The sequence below is a fragment of the Elaeis guineensis genome, chromosome 6 (genome assembly GCF_000442705.2).
Source record: "Elaeis guineensis isolate ETL-2024a chromosome 6, EG11, whole genome shotgun sequence".
Classification (NCBI taxonomy): Eukaryota; Viridiplantae; Streptophyta; class Magnoliopsida; order Arecales; family Arecaceae; genus Elaeis; species Elaeis guineensis.
In genome coordinates this window covers 36,759,959-36,775,429 of record NC_025998.2, presented here as the reverse complement: position 1 = coordinate 36,775,429, position 15,471 = coordinate 36,759,959, and positions in this window count along the sequence as shown.

Genomic DNA, 15,471 nt, shown 5'->3' with positions numbered 1-15,471 from the left:
TTGAAGTAATGAAGTACTATTAATCTACTTACCTCTAACTGCAAATTTATTATTGGTGTATTGGTTTTTGTTTCAGATATATTCCTTCCGGTGATCCGAGTTTTTTCTTGTTCTAGTGATTTTTGCTTCAAATATATAACCTACTAGTTTTAAAGGAAACAAGGGGGACTTTGATATGTAGTCGTTTTTTTCCATGGTTTTTTCAGTGCCAAGGCACGTAAAATTTAGTTCAAATATACTTCCTTGTTATACCTCTTTGTTCTCAGAAATCAAACAACCTTTTTTATTTGGTCAAGCTTGTGATCAAACTCTTGGCTGCGCTCTTTTCTCCTTCTTCTTCTTCCTTTTTTTTTTTCTTTTTTTTTTTAGGGTGTAATGGATAATTTATACTATTCTAATATGAATATATCCAAATAAATTAAAAAAATTAAAAAATATAATATCTTTAAAAGTCCTTAGCGTAGCCACAATGTCGGTCCACACCATCTTGACAGACTCTTTGGGGGCCATCTAACCTTGAGCAAGGTACATGAATCCATACCGTAGCTTACCATTGGGATCAGAATTGAAATTGGTATCGGGATGGAGTAGAATGAGAATTGAATGGCTATATTTTTCAAAATATTTAGTTCGTAAATAGAATTGAAATTGGATTAGAGATTTAAATTTTTAGAAAAAAAGTAGAGGTTGGATTTTAGAAGGATTGTGTTATTTTCTTTTCATCTTAGAATGGGTAGGAGATCTTTTTCGATCAAATAGTTGGAATATAAGTCATCTATTTTTATTTTAGATCCTAGTTGTTTTCAACCAAACACTCTCTAAGAGAGACTTGCTGTTGGAACTGGTGCATGGTTGGGTCAATAGTTGGTAAATGGAGACCTAATTGGCCCTAGTCAAACCAACCCCAGAATTGGGTTAGGACACACCCTCGCAGAACTTTAGAGCAGCTTTCTCAACATTAAAGCTTCTCACGGACTACTAACAATGTTTAGACTAAAGCATCTCAATTGGTTATATTGCCAAACATGATTAATATTGTCATCTAAATCACTGCAAGATGTGTGCATTAATTCAACATAAATAACATTAAGTGATCACCTCTACTATGGTGTTGTTTTTGCAATCTTTATTAGGTGGATGAACAAGTTAACTTGAGTGATTTTTTCTTTTTTTCAAAAGACAATCTAGATGAATTAATTAATATTATCTTGTCCCAAATCCGAGACATAATATGTCCATACTACAAGAGATACTATCCTCAATAATACAAAGCCTATCAGGCATAATCAATAAAAATCCATCACAAATAAAATAATAAAAAATTCAATTCTATCATTCATCAAGCAAATAAATCAAGATTGATTCAAAATATCTAAATCCAATATCAAATATCAAAATTTATATCTCAAAATTCATAAAATAATTGACTATAAGTTCTTAATCATCATATAATTTTCAAGTTTGCTAGTGCAGAACCCCAAACCTAAATCATCCGTCGTTACTAACATTTCTCTATAAAAAAAAGATTAATGAAGAGATATGAGCTATATTATCTCAGTAAGTAAGCCTTATACTATCTTACTGAATCAAGCATAAGTTTATACATGCATCAATAAATCATTTAGAGAAGATGATTATCATTAAAATATAAAACTTTATAATAACAGTATATCACAAATCAACGATGCTCTTGTATATGCATAAATTATATAATTTACATAAAACATAGTTTGTAATTCATAACATAATAAATTCATAAATTATATTAATTTTATAGATAAAGTTATAAATCACATGTCAGTTTGTCATTTCATAATTCTTCATAATTCTTTCGGACTAAATACTAAGGTCACTATTATACACATGATAGAATCATCATCGATAAATACCAACTAGTATTAGCCGTTGGCATAGTTATCTGTCAACTACTATTATCCATTAGTAGGATCATATATCAACTACTATTATCCATTGATAGGATTGTATGCCAACAATTATTACCCACTGAAAGGATTATATGCCAACTATTATTATCTACTGGGAGGATTATATAGATGTTAGCTTCAGATGTCGATCTTCTTCACTTTTAGGAGTTATACATAGCTATCTGAGAGTCTTTTATTATATTTCTTAAAATAAGTATTCTTAAATCATATTTCATCAAGTCATATTTTATTAAATCATGCATAAATAAGATACTAGATAATTTTATAGAGCTTATGATCTATAAATTATTTTTAGCAATAAAACAATTATGAAATCATTCTTTTCATAACAAACATAAATTTCAAAAATATAGAATTCATATTTCATAAACAAGTCATTCATATTAAAATATTTATGAAATCACTATTTTATGATAAATCATAAGTTTCACAATACATATGCTCGATCTTTATTTTATTAAAATATAAAATAAATATTTTTATGATAAAATAATCGATAATTCAAAATAAGTAAAAAATATCATGGTTACTTATCTCTTCCGTCATAACCCTTCAAACTTTGCTAGACAAATTTATCGAACTTATTTAACATATTAAAAATATAATTATTCCTATTCGATAAATTAATCTACAAAGAAGATTGTAGATTGGATGGTCAGTCCAACAGACTACCTTGGTATCGAGACAGTTCAGGGCCTTCTAGTCGAGGGTCAACATGAATCACGAGACAAGGAGAAGAAACTCGATACTAGGGTTCATAGGTCTTTTTAGAGCGAAAGTAGAGAGAGAGTATTCATATCCCTAAACAGAGAAAATCATGATCGAGATCATTAAAGGTCATGCCAGGATGACTCAATAGGGATTAACAGTAACTAGATTCTATAAATACCTAGCAAGAGTCGGACTAGGATCCGACATACTACATGGATATCGAAGTGATTTTGAGTCTCTTTGAAAGGATCATCTTAAGTTCATACTGAGGTCCATGAATCAGATAGAAAGAGAAAGAGAGAGTAGAAAGAGAAATTGTAGAAAGAAAAAGAGAGAACCCCTTGTTGGAGCTTTGAAAATGGCATGTTGGATGTTTAAGAAGAAGAAGAAGTGGGACAGAGAGAGTTAGGGTGGTTGAATAGAGATCTAGGATTTTCTAGGTGCATAAGAATGGGACAGATGACGAGAGAGATATTTTTGGAGAAAATTAACTTATATTTTTTGCTTCTCAATTTGATTACACCACATGTACATATATACAAATGTGTTTTCAAATTTTAAACTCAAGTTCAAACATAAAAACTTTCAATGCCAAGCCCACTTCGTGAAAGCACTCATCCAAGCCCATGTACAACCATGCCTTGCACATTTTCATCCCCTTGGATCAAAATGTGGCTCAGCCCTAGGGTCAAGGATGTGAGAAAGCCGAATGCCTCCACCCTAGGGCCAAGCTCGGCCCTAGCAACTCCAATAGGCAGCCTACAACCTAGGGCTGTCCAACCAAGACCTTGCAGCCTTCTTGCTTTATGGAGCCACTGCCTTGGCTCCTCCATTGACCTCTCTAGGCTTGAAAGCACCACACTTGAGCTTATTATCTCCACCTTGATGCCTCAAAGCCTTTACAAACTTAGCCTGGTCAATCAAACCCATCAACTCTATGCGTTCGAGGAAGCTATCCCCTGCAAGAGCTTTGGTTAATGCATCGGCCTGGTTGTCTTTTATGTGAACTTTAACAAGCTCCACCTCTCTTTCTTCCACTAACTCTCTGATCCTGTGGTACCTAATGTTAATATACTTGGTCCTTGCATGATAGATTGAATTTTGGATCAAAAACAATGCATTTTGGCTATCACAATGCACCTGGACAACCCCTTATGCAAGCCCCATCTCCAATGCCAAATCCTATAGCCATAAAGCCTCCTTGGCGGCCTTTGAGATGCCAATTGGATCCCCATTAAAGTAAAACACATAACCTATGGTTGAACGTCTAGTATCCATATCTCCACCAAAATCAGCATCCACAAACCCAACCATTCGACCCTGAGCATCCTTGAACATTTTAGAACTTTCCTCGTTGCTATCTTGCTGCCTATAGCAAATACAAACTCCAACTGTGCCAACCAAATACCTGAAAATGCTTTTGAGTGCCCTCCAATGCCCTTTGTCCAAATGAGCTATAAACTTACTAACTTGGCTCATGGCATGGGCAAGATCTGATCTACAACACACCATGGCATATATTAGACTCCTAACACCTAAAGCATATGGTATCCTCTCTATTTTCAAAGCCTCCATCTCGGTTTGGGGTGACATATCCTTAGAAAGACTTACATAACCGGCTAAAAGTAGTGCTGCTGATTTTGCACCTTCCATGCCAAATCTCTCTAAAACTTTTTTGATGTAACCCCCTGAAGATAAATGCAATACCCTCCTAGTTCTGTCCCTAAGGATCTCCATGCCAAGGATCTTAGTGGCTGAACCTAAATCTTTCATCTCAAACTCACGAGACAAGACAACCTTCAAGTCATCCACAACACCTCTACTCTAGTAAGCAATCAACATATTATCCATATATAAGAATAAATATATCTAAACCCATCCTCAGGTGACATAATATAAACACAAGGGTCATACTCACATCTGATAAGACTGATGCTCCTCACATACATGTCAAAATATTTGTACCATTATCTTGGTGACTGCTTCAATCCGTACAATGATCTTTGTAACAAACAAATCTTCTTTCTGTCCCTGGCTCACTGAACCCCTTGGGCTGCTCTATATAGATCTCCTCCAAATTTCCATGGAGGAAGGCTGTTTTGATATCCATTTACTCCAATTTCATGTTCTGGATCATAACTATGCTCAACAGCACCCGAATTAATGTATGATGGACAATCAGAGAGAATACTTCATTGTAGTTAGTGCCCTCTTTCTGAAACTACCCCTTGGCCACTAATCTGGCCTTGAACCTGACCCCTCCATGTTCTAAAGGTTTTTCCTTGTGTTAGAACACCCATTTGCTGAAGGGAAACAAAGTCTATTTCTAACGGATAATCAGGATTGCATTTAAAATTTTTTATATGTTGCACTAAATAAAGATCAAATCTTTACCTGAATTACAGCAGAATAGGGATCAAATTCTCAAAATCTGGATTCAAATCCTCATATAGGGCTAGATCTGTAGGCCCTCTACTTCGCGCATATGCTAAGCTCTGCAGGAAAGCAGGATAAAACCTCGGATTAAAGTACCTTCGCAAGACCACCAAGGGAGAGAAGAGAGCTGCTGGTGTGACACCTCACACCAGCAAGGAGGACACCTAAGAAGGACCCACAGCAAGAAGGAAGAGGGGCGGAAACTAGGGGACGCCAAGAGGGGACGCCCACTTGGATCTCACGCCTCACGTCTCTCTCTCACTTTCTCTCTTTCACATAATCTAATTGCTCTGTTTCATAGATAGAAACCCTCCCTATTTATAGATGATTCTTCATGATCCATAAAATTAAGATTCCTAATTCAAATAAGTTTTGAATCAATCTATAACTTATCAAAAAAGGACTCCTAGTTGAGAAAGGATTGGTGCCTAACTTGGTGCCTACATGCACCTATGCCAACACTCATGTGGGGCGGCCCACAACCACTACCAAACCAGATGTTAGTTAGCCATAGAGGTGGGAGAGTCTCAATGAAAATAGACTCTAAGGATCTCATCCAAAATTGGATCAATTCAAATCCAATTTGAAGCTGATTTGAAATAATTTTGAAAGGCTATCAATTATAAATTGTTTAGGATTTAGGATCAAGTCTAACTTAAAATTTTGAACCCAATTAAGTCTAATTAAATCAAATCTAATCTAAAATTAATTAACACTTAAATCTAATTTCTCATAAGTTCTCAGATCATAGATCAAAAACTGTTCATCCCCGAAATTGAACTTGAACCTCATGTGTAGTGCTAGCTAGACATAGTTAACTCTTCAAACTTGTTTAATCCATAACTTAATTCTCAATCAAGTTAGTCTATATATTCAATCAAATCAAGTACTTTCAAATTAGACATATAAACATAGGCCAATACTTTTTTATGTCGTCTAACTTTTATGCGTGACTCCATAGGTTCGAACAATATGTCGGTAACACAGGAACCATTTTCTCTACTAATCGAAGCTACCATCTAGCAATAATTTCTGACATCCGAATAGATCGAATAATTACAAGAAAATATTTCAGAACCTATGCATATAGTTACCATATAATTCATCCCTTTGATCCTAAATGCTCTATGATGATCTAGGGTTAACTGTCAATCTTGAGTGTTTCATCCACATTGTATTTTAACCTTTCAAATCTATCACATGGATTATCCTGATCAAGATTTTACTAAATTGAAATACAACGATACATCAACTCCTATAATCTGGAGGGGTCAATCCCATCTTGATCCATATACAGACTTCGTAAGTACTTGACTATACCTAGTAACCTTTCATTTCTACAATAGAAATCCAGATAGTACGGCACTAATGCGTAGTGAGTTGCTTGCAAGTCACTATAGTGATCTCAGATCTGAGGGACACTTATGCCCATATGCTATGCAAGCAACTCTTGACAGTAGAGCGCTCAGCAGATGAGTCACTTATTCAGTGATGATGTACTTCTATATCTCACTTGTATGCCATACCAATGTTACTACACTCCTTGGTTAAGAGGACAACCAGCCCATATGGCACACAATGACCTTCACTCAATAAATGTCATTGTTCTGTAATGATATATCATTTGATCGCGAACATGTTTAAGAACTATATAATAAATCCTCTTTTATCGATTACTAACATAGTTCTAAAGACTTTATTATAATACAAGAGTTATACAAGAAAGATACAACTTTATGATGAATAATATCAAAATAACTTTTATTTATCAATCAATAATTCATATACAAAAAGCACTCAATCATCGTACGATTAATTTTAGGATACATTTTTTAATAACTCTCACTTGGACTAAAGCCAATCGGGGTAGTATTTTATACCCATCTTTCATTTAAAATCATTGAACTCTTTGATCCCTAGAGCTTTAGTAAAGGGGTCAGTTAGGTTTTTCTTTCCATCGATCTTCTAAAGCTTGACATTATCTCGATCCATGATCTCTCGTATCAGGTGATAGCGGCGTAAAATATTCTTGGTGCGCTGGTGTGACTTTGATTCTTTCGCCTGAGCTATGGCTCCAGTGCTGTCATAGTACAGCAGGATAGGACCATCAATAGAAAGTGTAACTCCAAGCTCGATGATGAATTTTCTCAACCACACCGTCTCTTTTACAGCATCAGATGCAGCAATGTATTCTGCTTCGCATACAGAATTGGCCACAGTATGTTGTTTGAAACTCTTCCAGCAAATAGCTCCTTTATTTAAGGTAAATATGTAGCTCGACGCACTTCTATTATCATTACTATCTAATTGAAAACTGGAATCAATGTATCCTATAAGTTTCAGATCAGTATCTCCATAGATAAGCCATTGATCTTTAGTATTTCTCAAATACTTAAGAGATATCTTCATAACCTTCCAATAATTTTATTCAGATCAGACTGGTATCTACTCATTACCTCTAGTAAATAGGTCACATCTAGCTTCGTACACATCATGGCATACATGATAGATCCCACTGTCGAAGCATATGGTATTCTACTCATACGCTCTTTCTCCTGAGGGGTTGTCGGACAATCCTTCTTGGAGAGAGTAATTCCATGACCTATCAGAATATAGTTTTTCTTAAAATTCTCCATGTTGAACCATTTCAATATGGTATCAATGTACGTGAATTGGGATAGTCCAAGCAACATTTTAGATCTATCCCTATAAATCTTTATTCCTAGGATGTAGAATGCTTCTCCCAAGTCTTTTATGGAGAACTGTGATGATAACCATAGCTCACACTCTACAAAGCTAGGATATCATATTCTATTAACAGTATGTCATCTACATACAGTATAAGAAAAATAACCACAGAATCATTAGCCCAGTTGTAGACACAAGGCTCTTCTCAGTTTCTAATGAAGTTATACGGTTTGATTACTTTATCAAAATACATGTTTCAACTCCTAGATGCTTACTTAAGTCCATAAATAGACCTATTTAGCTTGCACATCTTAGTCTCGTCTGTGGATGTGAATCCTTTAAGCTGTATCATATATATCTCTTTTTCTAGCTCTTTATTAAGGAAAGCGATTTTGATATTTATTTGTTAGATCTCATAATCTAAGTGTGCGGTTATAGCAAGCATAATCTGAATGGATTTGAGCATTGCCACAGGAGAGAATATCTCATCATAATCAATACCATAATGCTGACGGTAATCTTTGGCAACTAGACGAACTTTATAGGTCTCTACTTTTTCGTCCGTCCCACTTTTTCTTTTGAAAATCTACTTGTACCTATGGATTTTATTCCTTCGGATGGATCAACTAGTGTCCATACACCATTAATCTCTATGGACTCCATCTCGGACTTCATGACTTCTAGTCATTTCTGAGAGTCGGATCTTTACATAGCTTCCATATAGGTGACCGGATCTTCATCATTCTCATCTAGTTCGATGGGATCACTGTCCTGAATCAAAAAATTATAATAACTGTCCGACTGACGTGATACTCTATCAGATCTCCTCAATGGTGCCTCTACTAGCTCTGGATTCGATTATCCAATCAAATTTATTTTTGTATGTGTCAGTCCTTCCATCTCTTGAACTTTATCAAGTTTAATTTTATAGACGTTAGTTCCTTCTCTAAGAAACTCTTTTTTCAAAAAGACTGTCCTGTTGTTGACAAACATCTTTTGATCTTCAGTGAGATAGAAGTAGTACCTTTTAGTTTTCTTTGGGTAGCCTACGAATAATTATCGGACTTAGATCCAAGCTTATCTGTCTTTAAATACTTGACATAAGCTGGATACCCTCAGATCTTAAGGTGCAAGAGCATCGGCTTACGCCCAATCTATATCTCATACAGAGTTTTATCGACAGACTTGCTCGATACCTTATTTAGAATATTGTAGATAGTTTTCAGAACATATCTTCAAAAAGAGATTGACAGACTCGCAAAGTTCATCATGGATCGGACCATGTCTAACAAAGTTTGATTTCTCCTTTCAGATATTCTATTATGTTATGATGTTCCAGAAGGGATCTACTGTGAGAGAATTTCATTCTCTTCTAGATATATTAGAAAGTCACCGGTGAGGTATTCACCTTCTCAGTCTGATCGAAGAGTCTTAATACTCTTCACAATTTATTTCTCTACTTCACTATAGAATCATTTGAATATTTTAAATGATTATGATTTATACTTCATAAGATAGATATACCTATACCTCGATAGATTATCTATAAATATAATGAAGTAGTAGTATCCTCCTCTGATACTTATATTCATAGGTCTGCATACATCAGTATATATTAAACCTAGGATATCGTTGGCTCTATCACCTTTTTTCTTAAAAGGTGATTTAGTCATCTTATCAAGTAGACAGGATTTGCAGGTTGATAATGATTCACAATCATCTATTTCAAAGGCACGCTCCTTGATTAACCTGTCAATCATATTCTTGTTCATATGACCAAACTTACAATGCCAAAGGTTAGATTCACTGACATTATCTATTTTAGGACGTTTACTGGATGTGTACATCACACCAACAGGCCATAATATTATGTATATGTTATATCTTAATTGTCTTCGCATAAGTGCAGTATCATTCATAATAATATTATAAAAATCATCCTTTATTATAAACTTAAAACTGAGTTTGGCTAAAAAACCTACAGAGATGATATTCATCAAAAAGGAAGGACAATAATGATAATCATCTAACATGACACTATTGAACTCGAAGACAAGCTGCAAAATTTTTAAAGTCAGAACTGGAATAAGGCTTCCATCTCTAACATTCATGAACTGCTCATCTTTTCGAAACTTTCTACTTATCTACAGTCCCTGCAATGAATTACATATATTAATCAGACTTTCGGTATCTAATACCCAGATAGTAGTATCACAAATAGAAAAATTATAAGGAGTTATTATATAAGTATCTTGTGAAGTAACTGTTTGCTTCTTTCTCTTATTCTTAGGTCTGTTCGGGTCAAGGGTAGCTATATAAACAGGATAGTTCCTTTTTCAATGATCCAATTTCTTGTAAAAGAAGTATTCTATCTGACTCTTGTCGACTTTCAATGTTTTACTCTATTTTGAATCAGTGGCATGAGTTTTCTGCACCTTCTTCTTTCTTCTCTTAAAGGATCGATGACCTACAGATGAACCTCCCACAATATGCATCGGCTCCTTTTGGAGCTGGTGATCCTTCTTAAAAGTTTGTAATAATTCTACCAAACTATGAAAGTTCACTGCAAGCTTCGTCATTCTGTAATGACTGAGAAAAAGTAGGTAGGATTTTGATAGCAAGTTGACGATAGCATCCTTGCCTAACTGTTCATGCAATAAAAAGCCAAATTTGCTCAGGCGTTCAATCTGTTCTATCATGTATAGTACATGATCGATGACGAAGCCCCCTCTCGCATACGGACATTGAATACTGTACAGGAGATTTTGTGTCTCTCCGCATCCTTAGGAGTGCCGAATGACTCATTCAATTTTTGAATGATTTCCTCTGACTGCGCATCCTCAAACTTACAGCTAAGTTCATCGTTCATGGATACCCTCATCACATAACATACAGTCATACGGTCATTGAGCCACTTCAGATAAGTGTCTCTCATGGCACGAGGAGCATTGATAGTAGGTTCTTCAGGTGCCTCATCTGTAAGGATGTACATAATCCTTTCGTGCTCTAAGATGATCTTCAACTTTTGATACCAGCTATCGAAGTCAGGTCTGGTGAGCTTATCGCTGTCCAATAGCGAATGGAAGGATAGTGTGTTGGCCATAGCTGAAAGAAAATATAAAAATTTATTAGTATATGAATTACTTTTAATCCTAAAGATATGGACTTTAGTATAAAGGTTCTCTCACTATTTTATATGAATTGGTAGTCTCTACCTCCAACTCAAGGAATTACATTAATTTTTTAGCGGGTACTAAAATTCATATAGACTGCATTCGGGTCTGAGTGTGGCTCAGCCAATCCTAGTGCATCCATGGGTAAGTTCAAAATCAATTATTTTTTCTGAAAACAATTGCTAGCAATTTAGTTTTTGCCTCAGGCATTCCTTCAGTAGGCGTGTGGCGCCTCCACTGAAAATTCTAATTAGGTCCAACCATTAACATGACAATACCAAATGCATCCAACAAATAGATATCTAGATCTAAGTGTAGCTCGACCAACCTGAGCATTGATCTGAAAGTATAATAAGATGGTCATATGATGGATAATAATTCCAATACGTAATAGACACCAGATGTATGGCGCTTTCAATGCCTATTTGAAATATTGGACTCGTCATCACGCACCTTAATGGGAGGCTATGAACAAGTTATCTTCATAACCGTATCATTTTAAAGATCTAATAATTTAAAAAATTTAATTTTATTGATTTAAAAATTAAAGAATATATCGATCTGTAAGTCGTAAATCCTTCCACTAATTTCACTAAGTCATGTAGAGGATTAGACACAAGCTGGTCAAAAGATACCTAAATTAGTCATACTGATTTACCTTGATAGCATGGGTCAGTTCGAATCAACTAGTGACCTAATCAAAATATAATCTACTATGTTGGCCAGATAAGTGAGATCAGTGGAAGGGATATACCATTAACTCACCGTAGACACCATCTAGGTGAGTAGTTTTCAATTAATAACCACTTGATCGAATCTGCCAGACTTACCTTAGACACCAACTGGTTAATTAGTTTTGATTTGCTCCATCAAAAGATTTGGACTCAACTACAGAGCCATGATCATGATCTATTTATTAAGATCAAAAATATGGACTTGATCAAACTTCAACTATTAAGATTGATCTAGAGAAATTCTAACCTAATCTAATTCAACTCTTCATTAGAATTAACCAATTTCTCTACTTAGTTCATATGTATTTTTAACCCTAAGTCTAACCCAATAAAAGGACCTGATTCATGCTAATCCATAGCCCATCGATTTATGTGGTATCTTAACAATCTTCAATTCTCAAATCTAAATGGTTTAAACTTAATTCAGAATTATGTGAAATGTGTGTTTCAGTTTGTAGAATTATTCTATCAGGATTTCAAGTGAAGCATATCATATATTTCAAGTCATGAAAATAAATTTTTATAATATATTTAATAATTAAATATGCATTGATATGATCTAAACTTCATACATATATCACATGCATCATGATAACTTTTAGATCAATACCGATTATATCTAATGTAACATACTTTTCAGATTCTAAAATAATTTTATATCTGAATTTATCTTATTATACTGAATCATAAATCACTTTAGATCTAATCTAAATAATTTATGATCAAAATAATTCATAAAAATCTGTTCGCTTTTCATCTTCATGAAATTGGATGACAATGACACCCTTATGCATCATAAGAGAATCCATCGAATAGACAAGAGAGAAAGATTAATCCCTTCAATCTCTTATGACTGGATGGTCTGGTGATCTCATCAATCTGAGTACTAGACTACTAAGATCTGAAATCTAATTTCATATGTAATCACATCAACATGTAATTTTTGATAAAATAATTTATGTCATGAATATGTCTTTGATCTTATCAATCATATTCTTTATCTAATCTAATTAGATTTGATACATCATATATACTATATCAGATCTGAAATATATCTTATATTGATTATAAAATATCAATTTTAGATCTGGTATCATATAAAAAATTAATTAGATGCAAATATGAATGTATATGGATTAATTTTTTAGTTAAATCTATTTTGATATAGTGCAGAATTTTGTTAGAAATCAGATCTAAAAATTTATCAAAATAGATTCAATTTAAATATAAAATAAGTCTAACTTCATAATCAAAATAATAATATTAAAATTTTATTAAAATTAATTTAAAATAAATTTTAAATCAGATTATTATTCCAACAAAATTCAGCAATAATAAAAATCTGTTACAACAAACTTATAACAAACCTTAATCAACCATTGATTAGGTTTATATAATCCAATCAAAATTAGATCATAAATTTTATTTAAATAGATCTAAATTAGATTTAATATCTAATATAAAATTTTAATTATATATAATATATAAATAATTTAGAAAAAAATAGTTATGCATCCATGTATCAAAGTCTGACTCTGATACCAATTGAAGGGAAAGAAAGTCTATTTCTAGTAGATAACTAAGGTTGTATCTAAAATTTTTTATATGTTGCACTAAATAAAGATCAAATCTTTACCTAGATTGTAGTGGAATAAGGATCAAATCTTTAGAATCTGAATTCAAATCCTCGGATAGGCCTGGATCTGCAAGTCCTCTACTTCGCACGCACGCAAAGCTTCGTAGTAAAGCGGGATGAAGCCTCGGATTGAAGTACCTTCGCAAGGCCACCAAGGGAGGAAAGAGAGCTGCTGGTGTGATGCCTCACACCAGTAAAGAGGATGCCTAAGAAGGACCCACAGCAAGGAGGAAGAGGGGCGGCAACAAGGGGACGCCAAGAGGGGATGCCCACTCGAATCTCACGCCTCACGCATCTCTCTCACTTTGTCTCTTTCACACAATCTGATTGTTCTATTTCATAGGTAGGGACCCTTTCAATTTATAGATGATTCTTCATGACCCATAAGATTAGGATTTCTAATTCAAATAAGCTTTAAATCAATTCATAACTTATCAAAGAAGAACTCCTAGTTGAGAAAGGATTGGTGCCTACATGCACCCACACCCACACCCATGTGGGGCGGCCCACAACCAGCACCAAATCAAGTGTTGGTTAGCCATGGAGGTGGGAGAGTCTTAGTGAAAATAGATTCTAAGAATTTTATCTAAAATTGAATCAATTCGAATACAATTTGAAGCCAATTCGAAATAATTTTGAAAGACTGTCAATCCTAAACTATTTAGGATTTAGGACCAAGTCTAACTTAAAATTTTGAACCCAATTAAATCTAATTAAATCAAATCTAATTTAAAATTTATTAGCACTTAAATCTAATCTCTCATAGGATCTTTGGATCATAGATCAAAAACTGTTCATCATCAGGATTGAACCTGAAGCTCATATATAGTGCTAGCTAGACATAGTCAACTCTTCAATCTCGTTTGACCCATAATTCTTAATCAAATTAATTTTTATATTCAATCAAGTCAAGTACTTTCAAATTAGACATATAAATACAGACTAATACTTTTCTATGTCGTCTGACTTTTATACGTAACTCCATAAGTTCGAACACTAAGCTAGTAGCATAGGAACCATTTTCTGTACTAATGAAGCTACCATCTAGCAATGATTGTCGATGTTCAGATAGATCGAATAATCATAAAAAAATATTTTAGAACCTATGCATATGGTTACCGCATAATTTATCCCTTTGACCCTGAATGCTCTAGGATGATCTAGGGTTAACTGTCAACCCTGAGTATTTCATCTACATTGTATTTCAACTTTTCAAATCCATCACATAGATTATCCTGATTAAGATTTTACTAAATTAAAATATAGCAATACATCAGCTCTTATAATTCAGAGAGGTCAATTCCATCTTGATCCACATACAGACTTCATAAGTACTTAACTATATCCAGTAGCCTTCCGTTTTTGTATTAGAAATCTAGATAGTCCAGCACCAAAGCATAATGAGTTGCTTGCAAGTCACTATGATGATTTTAGATCTGAGGGATATTTATGCCCATATGCTACATGAGCAACTCTTAACAATGGAGTGCTCAGCAAGTGAGTCACTTGTTCAGTGATGATGTACTTTTATATCTCATCTGTATACTATACCAGTGTCATCACACTCCTTGGTTAAGAGGACAACCAACCCATATGGCACATAACGACTCCACTCAATAAATATCATCATCCTATCATGAACATGTTTAAAAACTATATAATAAATTCTCCTTTATCGATTACTAACATAGTTCTAAGGACTTCATCACAACACAAGAGTTCTACAAGGAAGATGTAACTTTGTGATGAATAATATCAAAATAATTTTTATTTATTAATTAATAATTCATATACAAAAGAAACTCAATCATCATATGATTGGTTTTAGGATATATTTTCCAACATTTGCATCCTATGGGCTTCTTTCTATTCAACAGCTGTACCAACTGTCATGTTTGGTTCTTTTGGAAGGATTGCATCTCTTCTGTCATAGCTTAGGCCCACCTATACCTTTTTTGGCTTACCACGGCATCCTCATAGGTTTGAGGGTCTCCATTTACTGTCACTAATGCATAAGACACAGTCTTACCAAAGCCATACCTCTCTGGTTACCTCACATTCCGCTTAGGCTTGTGTAGAGCAACACCAATATTTGTGCTAGGATTTGGCTCCTCCCTTTGCACCTGTCAACCCTAACCTTGTATCTC